Here is a 26,720-nt window from a genome sequence, read left to right on the forward strand (position 1 = left end):
GCAGTCGGCGCTGGGGTTTCGTGCTGGGTGTCTTAGGGGTACCCCACGGAGGCACAGACGCCCCGAGGGAACCGTCCAAACGGCCGGGAGGAGGTGGGGGATTCAGAGCAAGGACGGCTGGGACGCGGCCGAATCTGGTGGTTCACTCAGTGCGCAAACCCCGGGTACCCGTGCAGGCTGCCTCGGATGCTCAAATCAGGGCGGGGAGACAAAGGCTACTTGTGCTGCTCATATTAGAGATTAAAAGTGGTAATTATAAAGCAATAACCCTAACTGCCCTCCCTGGCCGTGCACGGGCCCCGGGAGGGGGTGGTGCGCGGATCGCTCGGCGGTGGCAGCCTCCCGGATGATTCACAGGTGTTGGGGAGGCTGTCGCGGGGCTCTCCGCGGGGAGGGCGGGTTGGGGAGCGCGTGGGAGGTGGGGGACCTCGTCTGAGGAACTGTTTGTACTTTTCCGGGAAGGATGCGATTAGAAGTCGTGCCTCGCAATGTTAAAACTTGATGGCCTCTTTTAGGCGATGGAAAATCCTTGTCTCGCTTAGGAGAAACCATTTAGAGCTGGGTTCGGAACAGCGGCGTACAACCTCTCCCCTTGCACTGTCCCCCCCCACCCCCGCCCCACCACACACACAGACAGACACACACACACACACACACACACACACACACACATCCCTAGCTGGCCTGAGATTCAAGCTTAGGCAATAACACGGCCTTTGATTGCACTCCATTGCGGAGGGAGGGAAGCGGGGTGGGGGGAAGGGAAGAAGAGTTGTGAAGGCGCTGCGTTTAGAAAGAGACGGGCTGTTAAGAATTTAATAAAGGATACCTTTAATCGAAATCAGTAGACATAATTGTTTCTTAAAGATTCCCTGGCCTGAAGGCTTTTTTTTTTTCTACGTATTAATGTTTTTGCCATAATAATTAACAGTGTTTGGATGTTAATTAAAGCCAAATTCCTAAAAAACGCATGTTGCTGAAATTTGTTTACTTAAATATTCATTAAACATTTAAAATTCCCATACAATAAAGAAGAAAATCTGCAAAGTCCTTAGATACTTAATTACCAATAAAAGTCTCTTGATTATGGCTCTTACTTTCATTATAAAGCAAGTTGGAATAGGGGGAAAGGGGTTTGAATGCAAAGTACTGCAAAATCCTTTATAGTCAGAATTTTTTCCAAAGTGTGACAGTTTAAAAAAAGGCAGCATGCGGAAGTTTGAAGAGAAAAAAAACCTGCAGAGGGGGAAAAAATACGTGTATGGCCCTCAGACTAGAAATCATTCAGGCAGAAAGTTTTGTGAAGGAATGGAGGAGGTGGGGGATTTTCCAAGTTAAAAAAAAAAAGTTAAAAAGCAACTACGTCCGTGATGGAGGCTTATCCTGCAGGCAAAAGCTATGTAGCAGTCACAGGGAAGGACTGGCTTGGTATTCTGAGTTTTCAACTGCTGATGCCCCACGCTGACATCTTTAAAAATGACAGATAAGAAGAAAGAGGCAGGCTGTTTCCAGGCATTACAGAAAATACCATGGACCCTACAGGATTAGCTGGTGGTGGTGACAGTGTTTTCCATTGCTAGTGCTTGTTTTGAAACTGATGCTGATTGAGAGATTCTTCATCTTGCTCTGGGAAAGGTAAAAGAATCTAATTTGAGATACATAAACATTGGGTACATAAAAATCTGCTAAGGATGACCAGATAACCCTAAATGTATTTTGAATATGATAATGAGATTTTTTTCCCTTAGGATTTTCTCATGGCATGATTAAAGCAAAACAAAAACAAACAAGAAAACGTCATCATCTTTGCCAGCAGGGAACCAGCAGATTCATGTTACTCAGGGTTTGCAAAGGCCTGAACCACACAGGGAAGGAAGGTGATGGAAAATTTGTTCCAAAATGATTCAGCTGCTATGGGTTATTTCTGCAAAGGACTAACACACAGAGTATCTAATGCTTAGGATGAGTAATGAGAAAATTACCTGCTCTGCTAGATGGATATTTACACTATGATAATTCAAGCCTCTGAAAGCTTTTTTGGTACATTATGCCCCAAAGTACTCTGGTTTGCAGTAGCTCTAGGTCCAAGGTATTTTGTACAAGGTCCAAGTAGCTTGTATCTCCAGGGTAAGGTGCAAGATTCATAGTTGACTCAATAATTACAATTTTATAAGGAATAATAATAATAACTTTTCTAAAATCCCATGTGATCTTTCCAAAGTCAACTTGGAAGCAGTTTAGAGATAGCCCAACTCAGAAGCCCTCTCTCCAGAGTCCTCCTTTGGAACATGCCTGGCACTCTATGACAATGTTTCAAAACACTGTGAAGGCAAAGAATATTCAGTTCTGCACAAGAATATTCAGTTTGATAGAGCAACTGTTTTGATTCCTTGGTTTGCTTTCCACGTGGTTTGCTTGCCACTTTCTCTTCATATATTCTTCTAGCCCTTAACCCAGCCCCCGACTCCATTTATATATAGTGAAGTAGAAGTACCTTAAAATGCCTGGAGTAGTTTAACTCTAGGTTTAAACTATCCAGGCTGTTCTTGTTCCCTGAAGCCTCTAAGGTAGATATATATCTTGTGAAAGGTGAAAAGAGAACCAGGAATATTAGTTGCTGTTTCTGCTTTGCCATATTAAGAAAAAATAGGACTGTACACTCAGAATATTAAATAACACTTTATTCTTTACTACAGACAGTATCGTGGGAAGGAAGAAGGGGAGTGTCCAGCAGCCAGAGGCTGGATGTTTCCACACTTTTGTTCTTTGATGCACCAAAATTACAGACTTTCTTTTACAATGCATCCTAGGACCCTTCCCAATGCTGAGACATGCCTGTGGTCAAGTAGGGAGGAAGAACCTGTGACAATTAGGAACAGAGAGGCAGAGAAAATGGTAGTCCAAATTAATACATTTCAAAAAGGCTATTTGTTAGGGATCACAGTATTCCTTGAGTAAATCTTTTAGGAATCATATTAGTTCTATAACGTCTTTGTGTCTCAATTATCTCATAGTTAAAATGGAGACAATAATTATACCAAATACACAAGGAAATTATGAAGCACTGAGTGTCATGTCTAGCACTATGAAGTATTGGCTAAATAAAATCTATCATTTTGATGAGACTTTAACTTTATTTCTCTAGGAAATGACATGTAGCTTGGCTTTAATATGGAGGATTGCCATTTTTTTCCATTAGCTATTAACTAGATATGTAGCAATCATACTGGGCCTTGTTTTTTTCATCTGTATGAAATTATTCATTTACTCAATATCGAACACCTGCCATATGCTTAGCACTGGGGTCTAGGAAAAATTGTGTAGAGAGTTGAGGGTTAGAGTGGTTAAATAACCAGGCCAAGGACACAGCTAAGAAATGGGATAGCTGGGCTTTGAACCCCTGGGCCAAGCTCATAATCACTATGTTTTAGTACAGCCTCCTCCAGCTCCATCAGACTCCCTTCTGCCCTCTGCAGCTACTTCTCTGCCTCAACACACTATGGCTTGCATATGGCTTTTCTCATTAGTAGCTTCAGGGTTTCATTTGCTAGAGGGATGAGTATGAATTACTGGTTTGGTTGGGTGAATCACAGGGTTTCGCTGCGGCGAATTTCAAGAAAGAAGTCTAGGCTATTAACCTGCGGTGAACAGAAACAACATATTCAAAGGAAGAAAGTTCAAATTACAATCAAGGAGGGAATTCAGAGATCAATATCCAATAAACAACTTAAATAAGAATCAGGGCAGAAAATGCTCTCAAAATATACCTAAGCAAGTCAGCCAGAGGTCAGAACAGAATGGCAATGTGGATCAGTGGTTTTGAGGCAGATGATATGAGGTCTTCAACACGAATTGATTCCAAGAGTAAAGAACTCTGAAGGTGAGGATGGGGTTAAGCTGGGTTGAAATGAATGACTCAGGATATACGTGGGAATGGAGCAAGAATATCTCATGCCATTTTATTGATACTAGCAGAGAAAGGCATTACACTTCCGCCAGTTCACAGGCACCAGCCTAGGCAAGGCGCATTCTAAGTCATCAGCAGATTGCATCAATAATCTCTTGGTCGTGTCCAAAGGACTTTTCATCTTTATTGACTTCTGAGTTCACCTGACGGCATGTACTTACTACCCCTTCCCTTTCTTAAAGCTTTCATTATCAGGTGCCTTCACCTCTGTTTCTCCCTTTTTTGTTGGCTCCTCATTTTCCATAGCAGATGGGTTGAAGCAGCAAAATTGTTGCGCCCAGCAGGTTAAGCTGGACATTTCCTTGAGTCCTGCACAAGCCCCCTGGGAGCTCCATATGTCCATAGAACCTGTCCTGACTCTCCACCCTGAAAGCTTCTGTGCTCTAAGCCAGAGAGAAAAAAATTAAATAGCTCTCCTTTGTATAGCTCTGTGCTAAAGAAATACGAAAGGTTGCAAAGAACTGTCACACACATGATCTCATTTTATTCTTGCAACAACTCTCTGAGGTATGTACAATAGTAATTATTATTTTAATTCCCAATTAATACATGATTATCTTATACCATGCAGCCAGTTGGTAATGGAGTTAGAATAGGTACTGAAAACTTCCTACTCTAAATTCTACATGAGAAAATGCAGAATTCTGATTGGTCTTTCAGCCTTCTCTACTGACAATGGTACCTCAGGAGACTCAGTGTTCTATATCTTCCTTCACATGTTGTCTTCAAAAAATCTGATTTCATACCCTTGAGTTTAACCATCTTTTTATATATTTAACTTTTAATTTCCTATTGCCAGTCTCACTCACTCCTGTGAGCTTCAAAGTCATATTCCTAGCTTCTTAATGAACACTCTTATCTGGCTGAATCAAAGGCACCTCAAACTGAACATATATATGCATAAGTTGATTCCATACTCTGCAAGAATCTACTTCTCCTCTTACATTCTTAATTAACATTTTCTCATGATGTCCCATCTTCCAAACTAGTATATTCACAAGCATCTTATTTTCAATCTCCTTTGCTGGCTTTGCTTTCATTTTCTCAGCTCTGAGGGTTCAAGACTTGGAACTTTTCTCCTTTATACATAATCATTCCCTGGTAATTGTATCCATTTCCAGGGCCTTGGGTAGTATCTATGTGTTGATTCTTTTATATTACATATTCAGCCCTAATTTTGCTCCTGGACTGCATCATGTATGCACAAGTTTCTACTCAATATCTGTACTTAAGCATAAGGCAAATATGGACATCTAACTTAGCATATCCAAAGCAGATTTCAGATTTTTTAACTTCAAGAGGATCCCTTCATCTTAGTTCTCCATATTAGCAAATGGCATTGACATTCCTAGTCCTTGAGGATGAAAATCTTATATTATTTCAAGGATTTTTTTACATTCACACATAATAAATAACACTTGTTGCTCTATTGTCAAAATACTTTTCAAATCCAACTACTTCTCAGCACCTCCGCAGATACCACCTTAGTTTAAGTCGCCATCATTTCTCTCTTGGGATATTACAGTAGCCTCTTAATTTGTCTTCTAGCACCTGTATCTCCTCTACATAGCTGCTGCAATGATACTTTTAAAAGACAAATTTGGTCATATTTCCTTTCTCAAAAACTTTCAGTGTCACCCATCACACTTAGAAGTCCTTCCTTTACTCTACAAGATCATGCTCCTGGCCATCTCTCCGAACTCATTTCCCAACACCTCTCCATTCCAATAACATTGGCCTTCTGGCTGTCCATTGAACAACCAAGCACATTCCTACCTCAAGACCTTTGCACTAGTTATTGTTTCTACCTGAAATAGCCTCCCCCAGATCGTCTCATGTCTCATCTCCTCAAATGCCGCGTTTACAAAGGAGCCTTCTCTGACAATCTAAACTAGCTAAAGTTGCTAACCTCTATTTTTTAAAATTATTTTACTCTGAACTATTTTTCTTCATAGCACTTTTCTCCTGTTGACATTGTATATGTGTTTATAGCTACATCTATATTGTATTTCCCAGAGACAATGGTTTTCAATGGCATTTGCATTTTCTTTGGTTAAATTCTTGTTTCCAAATAATATGCAGACATTGCTAATTCTTGATTTGCAAAATAGATATCAGTTGACTTCCTAATAATAAGGCTTTCTTACATCACCCTTGTTTTTTCTCCCCATCCTGTCCATAACAAAACTGTTTGTTAAATAGTCACTCAGCCATGAATATATCTAGGTAAATATTGTTCACTGTAAGTAGTACCACATAATGAGTATGCTTCTTTTTTTTTTGCCTATTTTCCCACTTTCCATAAAGAAGCTCTTAGAAGCTTCATAGAGAAGAAAGAGGTGGTTGCATACAAAGGAAGAAGAATTACAACAAAATTGGACTTCTCAAAACAAATCCAGATGGTAGGAGTCAATGGAACAGGTCTTCAAATACTGCAAGAAAAATAAATCTCCATCTATAAGTCTATATTAAGCCGGAATATTAATAAAGAATGAAGGGCAAAATGAAAACATTTCTAGATGTGATGTGGACAGACTCAGGATGATTACCTCCCATTAACATTTTTTGCAAATAAAAATATTTTCTAAGGATTTTACCTTAACAATACAACTCACAAAGGAATCTATGCAAAGGAGGAAGACCAAGAACTTAGGAAATATTAGAACTAAGATAGCATTTCTTTCCTAGGACCAAAGCTAGGAAACAGATATGGTAATAAATCAGCGTAAAATTAGTTTGACAAATAGTCTAGTTTAAAAGCTAATTATAGTATTAACCTGACAATGGCATAAATATCTCCTATGAGTAATGAAAAGAAAATGCCCCTATAATGACAGGAAAAACAAAAGCTATATCATATATTTTTGGTTCAAATCTGAAGTCAATTATATGACACAATTTTGAGCGTTTTTTGATGGAGTTTAAGGAAATATTTTTTACTTGTCCTTTATCTTCAATTTTTTTTCTTTTTTGGTGTGAAAACAGTGCCACAGAGATATTTTTTCTTTAAAGGTTTACCACCCTACCTGGTTCTGCAATAAATGCTATTTATATAATCATAAGCTGTAAATGCTCTTTTTTGATCTTTGAAGTTTAAATTAAACTGTAGACCAAGAATAAATGACTTAATATTTACCAAACAGAAGCTTAATATTATGGGACCTAACATATAGAAGTAGTGAGAGAGCTGTCAGATGTGGGAAGTAAAGGAGAGGGCTTAGGAGGGGCAATGTAAAGAGATTTTATAATGCAGACACCACAATTTACTCATTTTATATGGTAAAGGATTAAAATAATCAGTATAAAGTTCATAAAAGGAAAAATAAAGTTTACTCATGGTATAATCATATATAAAGTTATATGTATAATTTTAAAGTTAGCCAACAGAAGCCCAAAAAGTAATAGAAGTACCAAAGTTCAGTGGTTGTAATAAGGGAGACAGAGGCAATAAGATAATGTTCTCAGTTTTTTCATAAAGGACGTTTATATATTATTTAAAATTGGTAAATTAAGAAATAAAAAGATATTATTTAAAATTAAGGTTGGAAACACCAAAGATAACTTGAAGAGGAAGTATTTAAAGATGGTTACTTCTGGGAAGGATAATGAGTAAGATGCAAAAAGGTTTTATTTTATTTAAACAATCTTCATTGTTGTTTTCCTGTGAATGTGTTACTCTTCTTTAAAAGAATGGCAGTAACAAAATTATTTCAGAAAGCTCTTATGCAAGCTCTCCTGGTTTGGGTGGGCTGCAAACTTCTGTCTTCAATGTCCTCTCCTATAATGCTTTGGCAACTCCACAACCTTTCTTATTCAGTGTAACAAAACGGCATTGATTTTTAAAGTGGAGAAAAAAAAGATTCCTTGAAATGTATTTTTAACCCCTTTGTTTTTCTAGGCAATGTTAAGGAAAGATACTGAGATTAAAATGGAAATATGAGATATGAGAGCTGACATCTGGTCAGGAGGTCTGTTGGAGCCAACATTTTAATAATAAAATTATGATTATGAAAGAGCCACTTTGTGGATGGTTGAATAAGGACCTCTGAAAATCTGTTCCTTCATAAAAGCAACAATAACACTTGCAAAACTTGTTAAAATAATTTTTTTTAGAAATCTGGAAATTAACCAAAGGCTTGCAATAATCTGAGGAGCATTTATTCAAGAAAAATGTCTGCATTTTGGTAAGAACAAGAAACTTTGTGGCATTTAACTTGCCCTATTGCCATTCCCCTTTCTGCAGCTTTATAGCAACCTTGAAAACCAGGAACCTACATGCCATTTGGAGGGTAACAGAATTGATTTGGAGCTCCCCAGATACCGTCCAGAGAGAATTGTCACTATTTAACTTGTCTAAAAGTTTCCTGAAGGTGAGGATCAAAAAACTACCTATTGGGTACCATGCTCATTACCTTGGTGACAAAATAATCCATACCTCAAACCCCCATGACATGCAATTCACTCATGCAACAAACCTACACAGGTACCCCCTGAATCTTAAATAAAAGTTGGAAAGAAAAAAAGTAAAAATAAAAAATAAAAAGTCCCCTAAAAACTACCACTCTTGAGGCTTATCTTTATTTGATGTAACTTAGAGCTCACATAGTATAAACATTATCTCCCCAAAGCATTAGTCAAAAACAATCAGCATCAAACGTTTCACATAGCAGCTGCCTGAGGCAGTGATAACAGCTGGGACAAACAAGAAGTTGACCAAAAATCATAACAGGAAATGCTGGAAAATGAGATGTTCATAGGGTGTTTTGAAAAGTTCTGACATATTCCTGGGAATCTAGAAAGCCATGCACATGCAGAAAGCTGGGTGCATGCCCCAAATCTGAGAAGGCCCTATTCTCTCACCTCTCCACAACCTGAGACTGCATCATCAGGAAGCAAAGACTAAGGCAGCTTTGTGACCTGCCTGGTGGAGCATTGAAAGATTACTCCAAAAAACACATAAACAGAACTTCTCAGCAAAGACTGTGAGCCTTATTGGTGCAAGGTATTTAGGGAAATCTCTGTCCAAACATGAGCTGAACATTAAATTAGCTGAATAGAGACTTCAGGGCCACACACAATAAAGAAGACTCACCAAAGTAGTTCAGCAAAATCACTCAACAATCAAACAAAACTCCCCCAAATAGATTGAAAAAAAAGATGAAATATATATACCATGCAAATAATCAATGAGAATTGGATAAAGTGGATTATCAGGCAAAATAGAATTTAAGACAAAAATTGTTACTAGGGACAGTAACAACAGTAGTAACAAATAGCAACAATAACAAATGCTGTGGGATGAAGGTAGAAATCTGATTTCCAGAATTGCCACATTATATTATTTAAAATGTGTAGTTCTTCACTAAACATTAAGATATACAAACAAATGTGGCCCATATACAGGAGAAAAACAGTCAAGAGAACCTGTCCCTGAGGACACCTAGGCATTAGAATTTCTGGACAAGGACTTAAAATCAGGTCTTATAAATGTGTTAATGAACTAATGAACTAGCCCATGTCCAATGAACTAAAGGGAAATATGGGAAAGATGTCTCACAAAATAGAGCATATCAATAAATAAATAGGTATTGTAAATAAATAAAAATTTTGAAGTTGAAAAATATCGTAACTGAAATAAAAAAATTCATTAGAGAAGCATCGTAACATATTGGAGGTGGCAGAATAAAGGATAAGCAATTTCAAAGATAAATCAATTGAGATGATTCAGTCTAAGGAACATGGAAAAAGAATGAACAAAAACTAATGAAGCCTCAGAGACCAGTGAGACATCATCAAGCATACCAAGTCAGCATAAAGGAAACAAAAGGAGATGAGAGAAATGGGTAAATAGAACATGTGAAGATGTAATGGCCAAAACTAACACAATTTTGAGGAATAACAATCTGAACACCCAAGAAGCTCAACAAACTCCAGTAGGATAAGCTTAAGGAGATCAACATCTGCGTGCATTACAATCAAAACTAAAAGTCATGGAGGGAGAATACTGAAGGCAGAAAGAGAAAAATGGCTCATATGTACAAGGGATCCTTAACAAGATTAAGATTCTCATTAGAAACCATGGAGACAGTGGGATGACATGCTCATATTTAAAGTACTGAAAGAAAAAGACATTCAACCAAGAAGTCTATATTCAACAAAATTATCCTTCAAAAGAAAGGAAAACAGCAACAATAACTAAAATAATTTGTTGCTAGCAGACCTTCCCTGTAAGTACTAAAGGAAGTGCCTCAGCTGAAATGGAGGGACTGGACAGTGACTCAAATCCACATAAAACGATGAAGAGTACTGGTAAATGTAGGTACAAAGAGAAATGTAAAAGCCAGCTTTATTGTGTTATTTTGGTTTGTATTTTTTTCTTCTCCTATCTGATTGAAATTACATAAAGCAATAATTGTAAAACTATGTTGATGAGTTTATAATATATACAAATGTAATTTGTATGAAAATAAAAGCACCAAGGAGGGAGGAGGGAATAGAGCTATGTCAGAGCAAAGTTTTGGTGTACTATCAAAATCAAGTTTCTATTAATTTGAACTAGATTTTTAAAACTTATCACATTAATTGTACTTCCCAGCTCTGCACAGTGGCTCACCTTTGTAATCTCAGCTACTCAAGAGGCTGAGGTGGGAGGATCCCTTGAGTCCCGGAGTTCAAGTCTAGCCTGGGCAACATAGTGAGACATCATCTCCAAACAAACAAACAAACAAATAAAACAAAACAAAACAAAAACTTTACTGAAAAACCCAGAAATGTTTTTGGGAAAATAAACAGTATGGTTCTAAAATTTATATAGAAATGCAAGTAACCCAGAATAGCCAAAAAATCTTGAAAAAGAAGAACAAAGTTGGAAGAGTCACACTTCCGCATTTCCATACTTAGTACAAAGATATAGTAATAAAGACTTTATGACACCAACATAAAAACAAATAAATGGAATCAGATTAAATGTCCAGAAGTAACCCTTTCATTTATGATTAATTAATTTTTGACAAGGGTGACAACAGAATTCAATGTGGAAAAAAATAGTATTTTTAACAAATGGTGCTGGAAGACTTGGATATCCATATGCAAAAAAATGGTGTATGTGTTTCTCACACCATATAGAAAAACTAACTTACCCAAAGTGATCTATAGGTTCGGTGCAATTCCTATCAAAATCTCATTAACATTTTTTTTCAGAAATAGAAAAATCCCTCTAAAATTCATATAGAATCTCAAGGGATTCTAAATAACCAAAATGATATTGAAAAAGAAGAATAAAGTTGGAGTTTCAGATTTCCTGATTTCAAAACTTACAACGAAGCTTCATAATCAAGGCAGTGTAGTATTGGCATAAAGTCAGACCAATGGAATAGAATAGAGGGTCCAGAAATAAACGCTTGCATATAGTATGGTCAAATCATTTTTGACAAAGGCTCCAAGACCATTCAATGGGGAAAGGGCAGTTTTTTCAACAAATGATGCTCAGAAAACTGCAAAATATGCAAAAGAATGAGGTTCATTTGCAAAAGAATGAGGTTGGCCCATTTCCCCATATCATAGACAAAAATTAACTCAAAATTGATCAAAACTTAAATATAAGAGCTAAAACTATAAAAATCTTAGCATAAAACATGTGTGCAAATTTTTATGACCCTAGATCAGGCATTGAACACCAAAATACAAATGACAACAAATGATAAATTTGACTTCCTCAAAATAAAAAAAACTTAAATGTGTTTCTAAAAATACAATTTTACAAATGAAAAGACAAAAAGCAAAAAGGAAAATAATATTTGCAGATCATATATCTGATAAAGGACTTCTATGCAGAATATTTAAAGGACATTTACAACTCAATAATAAAAAGACAACACAACTTAAAAACGAGAAAAAAATTTAAGAATTATTTTTCTAAAGCAGATATACAAATGGCTGATAAATACGTGAAAAATGCTTGACATGATCACTCATTAGGGAAATGCAAATCGAAACCACAATGAGATACTGCTTCACATCCCCAAGATATCTCTAATCTAAAAGATGAAAAATAGCAAGTGTTGGTAAAGATGTGGAGAATATATAACTCTTATCTATTGTTGGTAAGGTATAAGATGGTGTAGCCAGTTTGGAAACATTTTTGCAGTTCCTCAAAAACTTAAACACAGAGCTACCATATGATGCAGCAGTTCTACTTCTAGGCATAAACCCAAGAGAACTGAAAACACATATCCATCAAAAAAAAATCCTGTACATAAATGTTCATAGCAGCATTATGGTCAATAGCCAAAAAAGTGGAAATACCAAAGGCACAGGCAACAAAAGAAAAAAGTAGATTGGACTACATCAAAAATAAAAATCTTTAGGCATCAAAGGAAATAATTAACAGAGTGAAAAGACAACCCACAAAATGGAAGAAAATATTTGCAAATAGCATATCTGATAAAGAATTAATATATAGAATTCATAAAAAGCTGTAATTCAACAACAACCACACAACCCATCTCAAAAATGGGCAAAATATTGGAACTGATATTTTTCCTAAAAGATATACAAATGGCCAATATGCACATGAAAAGATGTCCAATATCACTAATCACTGGAGAAATGCAAATCAAAACCACAATGAGAAGCCACCTCATCACACCCCTTAGGATAGATACTAAGAAAAAAACCTGAAAATAACAAGTATTGAAAGAATGTGGAGATATTGGAACTCCTGTGCATTGCTGGTGGCAGTGTAAAATGGTAGTTACTATGGAAAACAGTAAGATGTATCCTTGAAAAATTAAAAATAGAATTGCCGTATAATCCAGCAATTCCACTTCTGGGTATATATCCAGAAGAATTGAAAGCAAGGTCTAGAAGAGGCAGTTGCCCACCGTGTTCATAGCAGTATTATTCACAATAGCCAAAGGGGGAAACGACCCAAGTGTCCATCGATGGAGGCATGGATATGCAAAATTCATATACATACAATGCAATGTTTTCCACCTTAAAAAGGAAGAAAACTTGGACACATACTACAACATTGATGAACCTTGAGGATACTATGCTAAGTGAAATAAGCCAGTCACATAAGCACAAATATTGTTTGATTCCACTTATATGAAGTACCTAGAGTAGTGAAATTCATAGGGACAGAAAGTAAAATGGTGGTTGTCAGGGTGAAGATGGAGAAAAGAGAAAGTTATTGTTCAATGGGCACAGCATTTAAGTTTTGCAAGATGAAAAGAGTTCTAGAGATGGATGGTGGTGATGGTTGCACAGCCATGTGAATGTACTCAATCCCATAGAACTCTACACTTAAAAATTGTCAAGACAATTATTAAAGTAAATTATTATAGTAAATTTTATATGTATTTTATCACAGTGAAAAAATGCTGATGCCTGGGTAACCTTTCCAGAAATCCTCAGTTAATTGGGTTGAAGTGAGTTCTGAACATAATTTGATAATTAAAAAATCAGGCCAGGTGCAGTGGCTAACACCTGCAATTCCAACAATTTGGAAGGCCAAATGGGAGGATTGCTTGAGTCTAGGAGTTTGAAACCAGCCCTGGGAACATAGTCAGATCCTGTCTCTACCAAAAAATTTTTTTAAAAAGTAGCTAAGTGTGGTGGCACATGCCTGTGGTCCCAGCTACCTGGGAGGTTGAGTGGGAGGACCGCTTGAGCCTGGGAGGTTGACGATGCAGTGAACCATGACTCCCCCCAACCGGCCCGCTGCACTCTAGCTTGGCTGCTAGGGTGAGAAAAAAATTATTTTTCAGGTGCATCTGGTATTTCAATCTATTTCTTGGGTCAACCATGAATAAACTAATAGGTGTTGCCTTGTTTCTTTCTGGTTCTTTCCATCCACTCAATGCTTTTTTTCTAATTCCTTTCTCCCTTCAAGAAGCCCTAGTGACCTAATCTGCTGCTGCAGATAGCTTCTACTAAGGATAGATTATCAGGTGACTAATTCATAGAAAGCATTTAGAGACTTCTCACCATGCTAGAAAATCAGAGTAATTTTAAGAAGAATTGAGTAAGGTGAGGTTTTACACACATTTCCAGGTCGTTAAAGAGATCTTGTGGGAAGAGACATTTCTGGTACAGGACAGCTGCAGGGTATGAAAAATATACTTTGGACATGAAGTCGGATTTATTTTTATTTATTTAATAAACACACATATAAAATGTTGTAAGTTGCTAGCATTCTAAACACTTTAGAGATTTAACCCCCTACAACTTTCTGATGTTTATACTATTATAATGCCCATTGAACAAATGAGTAAACTGAGGCACAGAGTAGTTAAATATCTTACCCAAGGACATTCAGTTAATAAGTGCCAGGACCCAGGTGCCAGCTCCAGAATACAAGTGCTCAAACATGACCCGTTATTCTCTTGAACCTTCTCAACTCTACTGTAGGTTCTCATTCTTCCTCTGCTATGTCCGTACTGTGTGACTTTTTGAAAACCAATTAACTTCTCTGAGCTTGTTTTCTCATTTGTAAAATAGAACATTGTGTTTAGTTGGAATAGGATGTCATGCCACACACAGGGTCTAGCCAATCTTTTTCTTTCTTTCTTTCTTTCTTTCTTTCTTTCTTTCTTTCTTTCTTTCTTTCTTTCTTTTTTTTTTTTTTGAGATGGAGTCTCCCTCTTGTCGCCCAGGCTGGAGTGCAGTGCTATGATCTCGGCTCACTGCAACCTCCACTTCCTGGGTTCAAGTGATTCTCCTGCCTCAGCCTCCTGAGTAGCTGGAATTACAGGCGCTCACCACCACACCCGGCACATTTTTGTACTTCTAGTAGAGATGGGGTTTGGCCATGTTGGCCAGGCTGGTCTCGAACTCCTGATCTCAGGTGATCCACCCGCCTTGGCATCCCAAAGTGCTGGGATTACAGGCGTGAGCCACTGCGCCCAACCAATCTCTTTCTAACTGATAGAGGCAACTTTTAATTTTTCTGCCATCTGTGTTTCCTGTTAAGTTTCATGTTAAGTTGTCACAATCTATTTAAACCAGGAACCCCTAACTATGAGTGTCTTAGAAAGTCTGGGCTGAAGTAAATCTCCAAAATGTCTGCTGATTTCATGAATGAGGAAACTGAGGAAGAGGAGGAAATACAGGGCCAGCCTTCTAACCATCAGGTGGTTACTTTCCCCCATAGTATATGTTTGAGTAGTGAGCTTCTAGACAGAACCCAGCACTTTAGGTCTATTGTATGCTATTGAAGAATTGTGTCTATCCCAAGTCTCTGGGATCAATTCCCACTTGTGATTATGACAGCAAATACAATATGTAAAAATTCTGTAATTTGGAAATTGGAAAATGACTGTCACAGGTGATTGGAAACAGAAGAGAGACAGGAAGTTGAGGCAAAAACTTGTGAGGGGGGGCATCAAGCTTACAACATAGGGTGGCTTTGCGGACCAGGACCATTTTGCTTGCAAATTATAGAAACCAGACCACAATAACTCAGGCATAAAAGGAAATGTATTGGCTTATGCAGTTAAAAAGTCTGGGATCAGATCTATAGTTTCAAGCAAGACTGGATTTAGGTGCTCAAACAGTGTCATCAGGAACTTACCTCTCATCATCTCTGTGTTGATTTCATTCTCAGATAGACGCAGCCAATTATCATCAACAGCAGAAAAGAACATGCCACTTTTCCAATCGTTCCAGCAAAATCCCTTTTTTTTTTTTTTATTGGTCAGACCTGTGTCATATATTCATTCCCAGAAGCCATGATAAGTCCAACCTGACACACATCGACTAGGAGTGGGGAAGGAAACTCCTTTCAAGGAAAAATCAGAGTGAGGCAAACAAGAAGGAAATGCATACAGAGCAAGCAAAAATACCAGGCACTCATCCCAGAGAGCAGGGCCAATTGACAGTGGAAAGTATTGAGTGCTTGGGTGGGAGGTCAGAAACTCAGTAAGGTGCTAGGCCTTGAAGGGTTAATTCATCTAATACAGTAAATCTGGCTACACATGCTTTTCCAGTGGTATAATCCTGGTGTGATTCTTGCTGAACCTGTGCTTCTCAGATTCTGATTTAGTGGGTCTGGAATGAAGTTCAAAAGTCAACATTGCTAACAAACTCCCATGTGATACTGATGTTGCTGGTTAGTGGACCACATTGTGCTAAAGTATTAATGTAAATAATCTGTAATAATCTCTAGCTGTGGTGAGTTCTGGCATCTTAATTGCCCTGCCCTTGAATTGGTGAGAGGTTGGATGATTCTGTATGCCCTGTCTGTGTGCCCTTGGCAAGCTCCATCCTATTGTCACTTATCTGTCTCAGGGGGATTTGGGAATGAGAGGCAGCCCTTCTGCCAGGATTATGGGCTTCCTCATTTCTCTACCCCAGGACTGCATGGGTTTAAGGCACTGGACCAAAGGAAAGCCTTGGCATGGGGTTCTGGAAGGTTAGTTAGCTGGCCCAAGGTCAGCATTTTATTTAATAAAAGAGTCAGAGATTATTCAGGTTCTTGCTGCTCACTTATTGCTCTTTGGCTATAGACTAAAGAGATTTGCCAAAGCCCAGATGACTACAGTTGCAGGATGGGGTCCTGCTGAGGCCAGCTTCAACCAGCAGAATGGCCAAGTTAACCTGCGGGTTGATGAGTCACACAAAATGGTTGTTGTGAGCCACTGAATTTGGGGGAAATTTCAATACTGTATTATTAAGGCAATAGATTACTAAAAGACTATCTGTGTGGATTTGGGAATTTTTTTTAACCTCTATAAGCCTCTATTTTCTCTGTAAAATGAAGATAAACTCATGTAGGGTTATTGTGAAGATTAAATAGAATAAGAAAGAGGAAAAACTTGACCTAGTATTCCAATAAATAGCAGAATTAGAACTACAGTTTTCCTGTATACAGCTAGTCTTCAAGAAGCCTTGTAGAGAAATAAACTTTCTGGTAGAATTAAAAAGAGATGGTGTAAAAAAAGAAGATAGAAGTGGAATTTGTTATTCCCTTTTGGTGTTAGGTAGTTTCACAGATCATCTGATATATTTTATAGAATTGTATCTTCCCTACCAACTTATGTGGTAAGTTTTTCTATTCGCTTTTCATAGATGAGGAAACCAAGACACAAAAGCGAACTGATTTTATTAAAGTCAGATGGTCAATGGTAGAGGACCTCAGATTAAAAAAGCAAAAACACTAAAAACTGAAAAATAAATACAAAAGTTAGATCTTTCACTCTAAATACCTTGCTCTTTCCACTATTAAACCCCAACTCAAACCTTAATCACATTACAGTTTTTATTTAAATATTTTTATTCAGAGCTCCCACTACAGAGTAAGAAAATATATGTCTTAAATAAACCTTTCAAAGATTACTTTTGCTTTTTCTATTTAACTTAATTTATCTTTTCTTTCCAGAACCAGTCTCTCTCTCCATCTCTTTGAATTTGTCCCTGACTCTCCAGCTATGTCTCTCTTCCTCTCTCTCCCTGACTCTTTCTGTCTCTTTCTTTCTCTGCCTAACACAGGCTGTCTTCAGATCCTTGTAGTTAAAATTCAAGTGGAAAACAAGTGACTCAGCAAGCTGGATGTTAATTTCTTTAGTTTATTTGTTCTTAAAGAAAAAAATTCTCTTGGCAGCATATCTAGAAAGAGAGAAATGAAAATTTTAAGGCTCTTGTAGGAAAAGCATCTTAGGTGTACACAGTCTATATGGTATTTTTAAATTCAACCAGGCAGGAAAGGAGGCCCAAGCTCACAGCAGAGTTTAAATAAACCTCTTTACTGTTTGTGCTCACATGAATGTGCCATTTCTTCTTTCTATGTTTAGTGTCTGTAGGAAATCAGACCTAGGATTGCTTTTTTTTTTTTTTTTTTTTCTTTGAGAGGGAGTCTTGCTCTATCACCCAGGTTGGAGTGCAGTGGTGCAATCTCGGCTCACTGCAACCTCCGCTTCCCAGGTTCAAGCGATTCTCCTGCCTCAGCCTCCCAAGTAGCTGGGATTACAGGCACCCACCACCATGGCTGGCTAATTTTTGTATTTTTAGTAGAGATTGGGTTTCACCATGTTGGCTAGGCTGGTGTTGAACTCCTGACCTCATGTGATCCACCCACCTTGGCCTCCCAAAATGCTGGGATTACAGGCATGAGCCATCATGCCCAGCCCCTAGGATTGCTTTCGTCAAGTTTGATTCTTCACCTTTATCTGATTCTTGATTTGTACACACATAGCTTTTTCACTTTGTATTCATAGAAACAAAAGACTCAGAACCAAGTTGCCATTTGGTGCCATATGACCTAGATTTGGATGAGGTATTGGTCAGCAAAGGCCATGTTATACTGCAGTAACAAACATCCTCATGCTCATAATGGCTTAATATAAGAAAAGTTTATTTTTCCTCTTGCTGTGTGCCCAATGTAGATTAACAGAGCCTGTCTTCATCATATTCACTAGTGGATTTCTGCTGATGGAGATTCCGACTTGGGATTCCACGATTGTCAATGTAGAGAGAAAGGGGGAATGAGTCAAGCACAGTTACTTAAATGCTTCTTCTGGAAGAGACATTCATTACTCTTACTCATGTTTAAGCCAAGTCATGTGGCCTTTTTTTACTTTAGAGAGTGGGGAAGTGAGTCCTCCCACACTCCTAGAGAAGGAGAGCCAGAGTTTTATCAACAGCTCCAATAACTAGCCCAGATGGTCTCCCCGAAGTCAGGTAGGGTCTTTGCTTCTCCTGGACCAATAATAAAACAGGATCCAGGCTGATTCACTTTTCTCTTAGGTGAACTAATTGCTTTTCTTGGAAAGAAACGATGTCATGTCTTATTATACAGCTTAGAAGGTTAACATGTACAAGAAATATCTGTGCTTTGAAAAAGATAACACAAAATTTTATTCTTTAAAATGATATGTACGTGGAGACAATACCCTTAAAAATAAGCAAAGTCCTTTTTTAGTTATTTCTTGCTTCTAATGTTACCTGGAAAAAGTCTTACATTGCTCATGCTCTTGTTAGGAGTTATTAACTTTATTTTTAACCTATAATCCATAATTATCACTGAGCTCCAGGAAGCTAAAATTTTGTTCATATTGTAGATGTGAAATTTGGCTTTCCAAGGTGAACTGAACCTTCAAATATGTAAAATATATTTTAAGAAATTGCTTGCATATGTTTAAATTTCAGCCAAATAAAGGTCCTCTTGTGATTTTCTAAAACATTTGTCGTATTTTCTACCAAATAGAATCGACAGAACTTGAGTTAGAAAGCTGGCACACAGTTTCATGGAAGCAGCTTCTAGAAGAATGCTATCCAACATAACTTTCTGTGATGACAGAAATATACTACAGCTGCCTTGTCCAATAAGGTGACTACTAGCCACATGTGGCCATTTAGTGCTTAACATGTGGCTACTGCCACTGAGAAACTGCATTTTAAATTTTGTTGAATTTTGATTAGTTTAAATTTGTATAGCCACACAGGCCAGTGCTAGTACATTGAATAGCACTGCTCTAGAAGTTGGGCTTTCAACCAATGCTTATTATTGTTGAATTTTAAAAACCGAAAATGCATATCCTTAACTTGAAATAAAGGAAGCTCACACGTGCATTCCTGGTCAGCTTGCTGAGAACCTGAAACTGCCACAGCGATGTTTTCTAATTCTGGGGTGTGAGCATCTTTGAATTCTAGCAACCTGCAGAATCACTTACTTGGGAGTAGACTCTGGGTTAGGCCATGCTGGTAGCATTTTTGGACTGAGGGATGGGATAGAGGGCAAGATAGAGACTGTCCTCAAGAAGAACTATTACATCAGTTGGTTTGGTGGCCTGATACCCTCTCCTGGTGAGACCTAAGGGCTCCAGCAGGTCACCTGAGGTGGTCAAGGAGAGGATCCTGCCAGCTTATGCTGCAGAAGAACTGAGGTTCAAAAACACACAATCGTCCCATAACTCACTCTTACTGTCATCATCCCCCATCACTGTGGGGATCAAGGTTGACAGTTTTACATCTCCTTCTATTATTTGCCTCCCACCTCAGTATGCCCTCTCCATCATCCTGTAAAATTACATTTGCTGTTTTATCCAATTTTTCTAGAGTATAAAACAAACATAATTTCATCCCTCCCTCAAGTATACACTCAAAAGACAAATGCTCACCCTACAAACCAGCTCTACCCAATATAGATATTTGGGAATGGACATTGACCATCACCATCATCATCAACAGGAGAAAAGAGTTGACAATGCTTCTTCTCTGATTTGTCCAGAGTTGCCAATCCTTCTTAGGTCTAATAGGTGCCAGCCTCTGTGCTAAGCCCTCAGGGTACAAAAATGAATTACAAAGGTTTCCTCTTTCAGTGAGCTCTCAACCAACAGCTGGAGATAGACATATAAACAGTTGACTCGTGATAACACATAATAGTAGTGTGAGGTGCTTGAAAACAAAGGTTAGGGAGTGACATAAAATATTTGGAATAAGGTTAATATTCCCCCTAGTTACTTTAAATTTAGAGAAAGAAATATTTCCAGGGCTAGGCTTGTTGGCTCATGCCTGTAATCCCAGCACTTTGGGAGGCCATGGTGGGAAGATTGCTTGAGGCTAGGAGTTTGAGACCAGCCTGGGCAACATAGCAAGACCCTTTCTCTAAAAAAAAAGAAATATTTCCAAAAATGTTTATGGTAGAGATGGTATTAATACTCACCAATCCTGATGCTTCTTTCTGGTCTCACAGGCTACATTACCCAGCTTCATTTTTTGTTTTTTCTTTGAGATAGGGTCTCACTTTTTCACTGCAGCCTCAACCTCCCAGCTCAAGCGATCTTCCCACTTCAGCCTCCCAAGCAGCTGAGACTACAGGCATGTGCCACTATGCCCAGCTAATTTTTAATTTATTTTTTTTTTGTAGTGACGAGGTCTCCCTATGTTGCCCAGGCTGATCTTGAATTCCTAGGCTCAAGAGAACCTCCTGGCTCAGCCTCCCAAAGTGCTGAGATTACAAGCATGAGCCACCACACCCAGCCACTAGCCTCATTTTTGTTTAGGCAGAGGCCATGTGACAAGGTTCTGGGCAAAGTATCTGGTCAAATTCACATGCCTCCCATAAAAACCTCCTGTTTTGTTCTTCATGTTCTCATCTCTTACAGGAGCCATGGAAGCCAAATGCTGAGGATGGTGGCATCATAGGATGAATGGAGCTGGGTTCTTGAAACACTGCTTGGAGGAAAGACAGCAAAAATGCCTCAGGAATCCCACTGGACTGTTAGGTGAGAAATGAACTTTCGTTGTGTTAAACTACTATAATCTGGGGGCCATTTGTTGTAACGGCTAGAATCAATTACCCTTACTAATATATTGTTCAAATGGTTTCAACTGGGTTATCAGATATAATCTTTTTAATCTCCATATTTTACCAAAGAAGAAATGAAGTAACTTGCCTAAATTCATACAGCTGGTTTTTGGAAGTTCTAGGACCAGAACCCAGTCTCCCAATTTGCAGCCAAAGCTCAGCTCTACAAGGCCAAACTTGCCTCTATTCGTCTATAAATAATTTTCAACAACTCTTGTATGACTGCTGGTAAAACAGAAATATGTAGATTGAATTGTATGGAAAATAAAAGTTGTCTTTATGGGGAAGAGAACAAGGTAACACTGAGGTTTACCAAAAGTGATTTATTTTGTTATTAGTATATTTAGGTTGCTTATAAAGTGCTGAATTTAAAACTTGGCTGGATTTATCTATCAGGACAATTTTAGGTTTATCATTAGGACAATGCCTTGTTATATTGTGTGGTTTTGTTATTCTATGCCAGGTGTATAAATTTATCCATTGCTGGGAGGTTGAAACTATTTGGATGCAACATATGGGTTCATCAATTACTGAGAAGAGTAGAATAACTTTTTCAAGACTCAGTGTCATCAGATTGAGCTCTAAGTTTCCTAGTCCATGGACTTAATCCATAACATCCATATTTTCTAGAATAAAGTGGGACAAAAGAACCTAGAGTAATTCAATTGCTATGGCAGATGCTGTTGCCGGTATGATCAATAGCCATTCTTCCCTTCCATCATAGATATCAGAATCTTGATACATTCGGGTGGAACCAGCTTAGCCCAGGTGATGATGAATGGTGATGAACGTAAATCAGGAGTGGCAATCTTGGTCTCCCTTGCAAATGATAATAGTGGGAGTGGAACCAAATTCCGGCCAATGAAATGTAACTAGATATCCACTGAAGGCTTCAGGAAACTATTTTCCTCTTTTCTGAGTGTAAAGTATGAGGAAGAGCCATTGTTGTCTATCCCTTCCTTCCTGCATTGGATTTAATTGGGTGAGGATATGACTCTTGGAGTGGCAGCAGCAGTTCAAGGAGGGGGAAACACCTGTCTGGGTTGGAGCATTCTGTTCTTCGCATCCCTTTGCAACACTCCCTCCCTCAAGAGCACAATTGCTTGTTTTTCAAGTCATGGGAATTGAGCGATTAAAGATTGGGCTCTGTATAGGAACTATAGGGTTCCTGTCCCCACTCCACTTCTCTGACAAATTGGCCTGGTTACCATACTGTCTCTCTACTCTGAGTATGAGTATTACAAATAATGCCTGCCCTCAAATTTCTTATTTGTAAAACTAGGATGATAAAAATCTACTTGATGGTGTTATTGGAAGACTTAGATTAATTTATTAAACTAATGTTTACTGAGTGCCTACCATGGGCCAAAAATTGCAGAAAGCACTTATGATGCTAAGTGAACAAAGTAGACATGGTATCCTGCCCCCATGAGATTTCAAATCTAGTGGAAAAGACAGGCAAGAAAACACATATTGTTAAGTAAATACACCAAGAATTAGCAATCGTAATATTTTCAATGAACTGAATAGGATGGGACAATGGAGAAAAATGGTGGGGCAGGAAGACCACTTTAGACAGGGTGGCCAGAAAAGACCTTCAAAAGGTGGTGAGACTTAATCTGGGATAAGAAAGAGGTAAAGGAAGATGCCAGGCGAAGAGCAAGAAGCAAGGAAAGAGATTTTTGTAGCAGATTAAAGAGCAAGAGCAGAAGCCTTCAGATGAGGAAGAGCTTGGCTATTTCAGGAGAAGCAAGAGGGCAAACATGGGCTGGGCACAGTGGCTCACACCTGAAAATCTTAGCACTTTAGGAGGCTGAGATGTGTGGATCACCTGAGGTCAGGAGTTCGAGACCAGCCTGGTCAAAATGGTGAAACCCCTTCTCTACACAAAATTATAAAAATTAACTGGGCATGGAGGTGTGCTCCTGGTGTCCCAGCTACTCAGGAGGGAGGCTGAGGCAGGAGAATTGTTTGAACCTGTGAGGCAGAGGTTGCAGTGAACTAGGATTGCACCACTGCACTCCAACCTGGATGACAGGGTGAGACTCTGTCTCAAAAAAAAAAAAAAAAAAATTGGGCAAATGTGGCTGGAATGTAGTGAGTCAAAGAGTGAGAGTGGCGGGAAGAAAGACTGGAGAGAAGGAAAGGAAATAGGTCATGGAGGGTCTCATGGGCCGTGATACCCAACTTGGATTTGATTCTAAGCATGATGAGAAGTTTCTGAATGGTTTAAGCAGGGAACTGACATGATCTTCTAGGATTTTTAAACCAAAACTAGCTTTTGTGTAAAAAAGGTTTGGAGAGGTTCAGCAGGGATCAGATAGGAGGCTACTGTAGTGCTGTTGGCATAAGACATAAGCAGCTTAGACTGGCAGAAGTGATGTGAGTGGAGTGGACAGAACTAAATGGATTCAAGAAAAATTCAGAAATTAGAATCAGCAGGACTTTCTGATGGATTGAATGTGGAAGGTAAAGGAAAGGAAGAATTAAATGGTATCGTCCAGAGTTTTGGCTTGAAGAACTGGACAGATAAGGGGGCCACTTTCCAAAAGGAAAACATTGAAGAGGTTTTTAGATGGGGCAAACATCAAATTTGGTATAGATTTTTTTTAATGGCTATGAGATATCTATATGGAGGTGTAGATTGGTATTGAATTCATGCCTACACATATGTCTAAGCTGGTATATCAGTTAGCTATTGCTGTGTAACAAACCACACCAAAAGTCAGCAGTTTAAAACAGTAACTATTTTGTTACCCTATGATGTCGCAGATTGTTTATTTAGCTGGGTTAAGCTGGGGGGACTCATTTGGTCTTGCTTGAATTACCTCATGCATCAGTAGTCAGCTGCAAGTTGGTTAGATGGCTTTGCTTCTGGGGGTTGGTTGATTGTCAGTTAGTGTAATGTTCCATGCGGTTTTTCATTCTTTAGTGGGCTGCCTTGGGTTTGATCATATGGTAGACGGAGGGCTCCAGGAGTAAGCACAGGCTTAAAGTTGGTAATGCATTTGGTATTCCCCAACCTTCTATTGGCCAAAGAAAGTTATAGAGCCAGTCCAGATTCACTGGGTAATGAAATAGATTCCACCTCTTGATGTGAGTTGTTGCAATGTGACTTTGCAACAGCTCACATCAAGATATGAGAGGGATATAGAGAGACCATTAATTGGGGCCATAAATGCAATTAATTGGCTGTAGTACAGGTTATAACTCAAGAGTCTTTAGCTTATAGGTGTTATTTAAAGCCATGGGACCAACTGAACTCGGCCAGAGATTGGTTTAGATGAAGAATAGTTGAGTTCTAGGAAACTTAAGCATTTTGTCAATAATTGATTAAATAATTTGTCAATGAGGTTGGTGACAGCAAAAAGACTTAGAAGGAAAGGCCAGTGATATGGAAGATAAAATAGGAAGCAAAAGCATGTAGAGCAGAGATTTGTGTGTATTAATGTTTAATAAACTGCGTCTATATAGTTCATATTCATTTACTCAGGGTGTCCTGATTTCAGGGCACTTAGCTACCACTATGTTAGAAAAGATGTGTGGTATAAACTACAGTCCTACTATCTGGCCATGTAGAATATATCATTGAGTTGGAGAGACAGCCTCATGCTTACATAAAGTTAATAACAAGGTAGGACAACTATACAGGTGTTTTTCAAGAGCCCATCAGTGAGACTTTTTAAATAAGATAACCCTTTTGCTGGTTACATGAGTGTTTTAAGTTTGTGAAAATTCATCAGATCACATAGTTATTACTTATGTGTTCTTCTATGTCAATGTTATACTGCAATAAAAATTTTAAAACACACACACACATGCCTTACTCCTCTGGATTGTTGATGCCTCAAAGTGGTTTAGTTCGATTAAAGGTGCTAAATGTCTTTTCATTAGAACTTACTTTTATTATTTTCATTTGCATATATGTTTGATATAGTCATATATATTTCAGAGCCAAAATTTAGAAAAAGAGGCTTCGAAATAAACAAAACAAATTCCTTCTCTTTGTAAGCAATTTAATCATGATTGATTTTTAAAACTTTTAATAGTTTTGAAAAATATTTATTATCTTTGTCTTCTATCCCAGCTTAAATGAATCTCCAATATGTAAAAGGAATTTAATTATCTGCCTTAGCATGCATTGTCCATTTAACATAGAGCAAAATAAAATTCACATAAGAGAAATTGCTCTTTGTTATAAAATTATGCTAATAAAAGGTATAGAAGCCTCTTTTGAATAGGAAGACTCAAGAACAAAATTGGAACAGTTATATAGAAAAGAAGACCTTGCAGAAATTTTTTAGAAGGCCAAATCAGATAGGGGCTTGCTTGGAAAACTGGCATAGGGACAAATTGGCTGAGTCAAAAAGGAAAGCAGCTTTTAGAAAATTGGCTATGGAAACAATGAAAGCATCAAAGGTTGGTAAGAATAATTTAGAGATGCTGGGGAGGAGGGAGGGCAAGACAGCTCAGATTCGCAGGAGGTTTGCATCATGTTCTGTGAAAAGTTGAAATAGAAGTAAGCCCTCTTAAAACTAATGCAACTAAAAAATTATTATTAACTGTGTATCAATGGCCTGTGAGCATAGTCAATGGCTGAACTCTCATAGAGCTGGCTGACTTGCAAAGCACTTAGAAATGATGAGATACAAGGACATTTAATTCAGATGAGAAAACTGAGGCCCAGGGAGACTAAATAATTAGCCAAAGGCCATCTGACTAATAAATGGTTGAAACACAGCTAGAGCTAACAATAAAGACATACAGAATTGGACTGAGTTAAGACCTTAAGTTTTCAACAGAGGCTTGCCCTGTTTCTATGGGTAAACCATGCAAAATATTGACTTTATAAAGGGTGAAGTTGGTATGGATTTTTTTTTTTTCGTATTCGTCAAGGCCAGTGACAGAAGCAGTAAGAGTACCAGAAGTGCTCTACAACAGGTAGGATGCAGACTGATTTCTGTAAGACTGAATGCAGCAGTTTGGAATAAAATGGCCACAGATTCTCGGATACTCCTTTCACTGAGAGCTTGGGGGTCTATATCTCCTCCCCTGGATCTGGGTAGGCTTGTGACTTCCATCTGAGTAATGGCTCGGGGGTTGGAGGTCAAGGAGAGAAGCCAGGGCACCAGTTAAGAGACTGTTGCTGCCACATGGGATGATGACAACTTGAACCCTAACCCTAACCCAAACCCTAACCCTAACCCTAACCTCTTTTCTGGAGGTTAAGTGAAGACAAAGTTTCTAAATATATTTTGGAGGCAGAATGAACGGGACTTGGTGATAAAATGGATGTGGGATGATATGGCTTGAGCAACTAAGTAGTGTCAATTCCCCCAGATAGGAAAAGCTAGGCATAGAACCCCAAAGTTCTATTTTAGCCATGTTCCATTTGGGGTGACCATGAAATATCCTAATTTCTATTTGGAGTTGGAAGTCAAGTGG

At 38.3% G+C, this 26,720-nt stretch overlaps 1 long non-coding RNA gene across 2 annotated transcripts in view; it reads left to right on the plus strand.

Moving 5' to 3' along the window:
• The window catches only part of LOC134735897 (uncharacterized), a 118,802-nt gene that overhangs the window by 5,050 nt on the left and 87,032 nt on the right, over positions 1 to 26,720 (plus strand). For both annotated transcript variants that reach the window (XR_010119478.1, XR_010119479.1), the window contains exon 2: positions 21,073 to 21,192. This is a non-coding gene — a long non-coding RNA (uncharacterized lncRNA). The remainder of the gene's footprint in view (positions 1 to 21,072; positions 21,193 to 26,720) is intronic.

This window comes from Symphalangus syndactylus, chromosome 24, assembly GCF_028878055.3.
Source record: "Symphalangus syndactylus isolate Jambi chromosome 24, NHGRI_mSymSyn1-v2.1_pri, whole genome shotgun sequence".
Classification (NCBI taxonomy): domain Eukaryota; kingdom Metazoa; phylum Chordata; class Mammalia; order Primates; family Hylobatidae; genus Symphalangus; species Symphalangus syndactylus.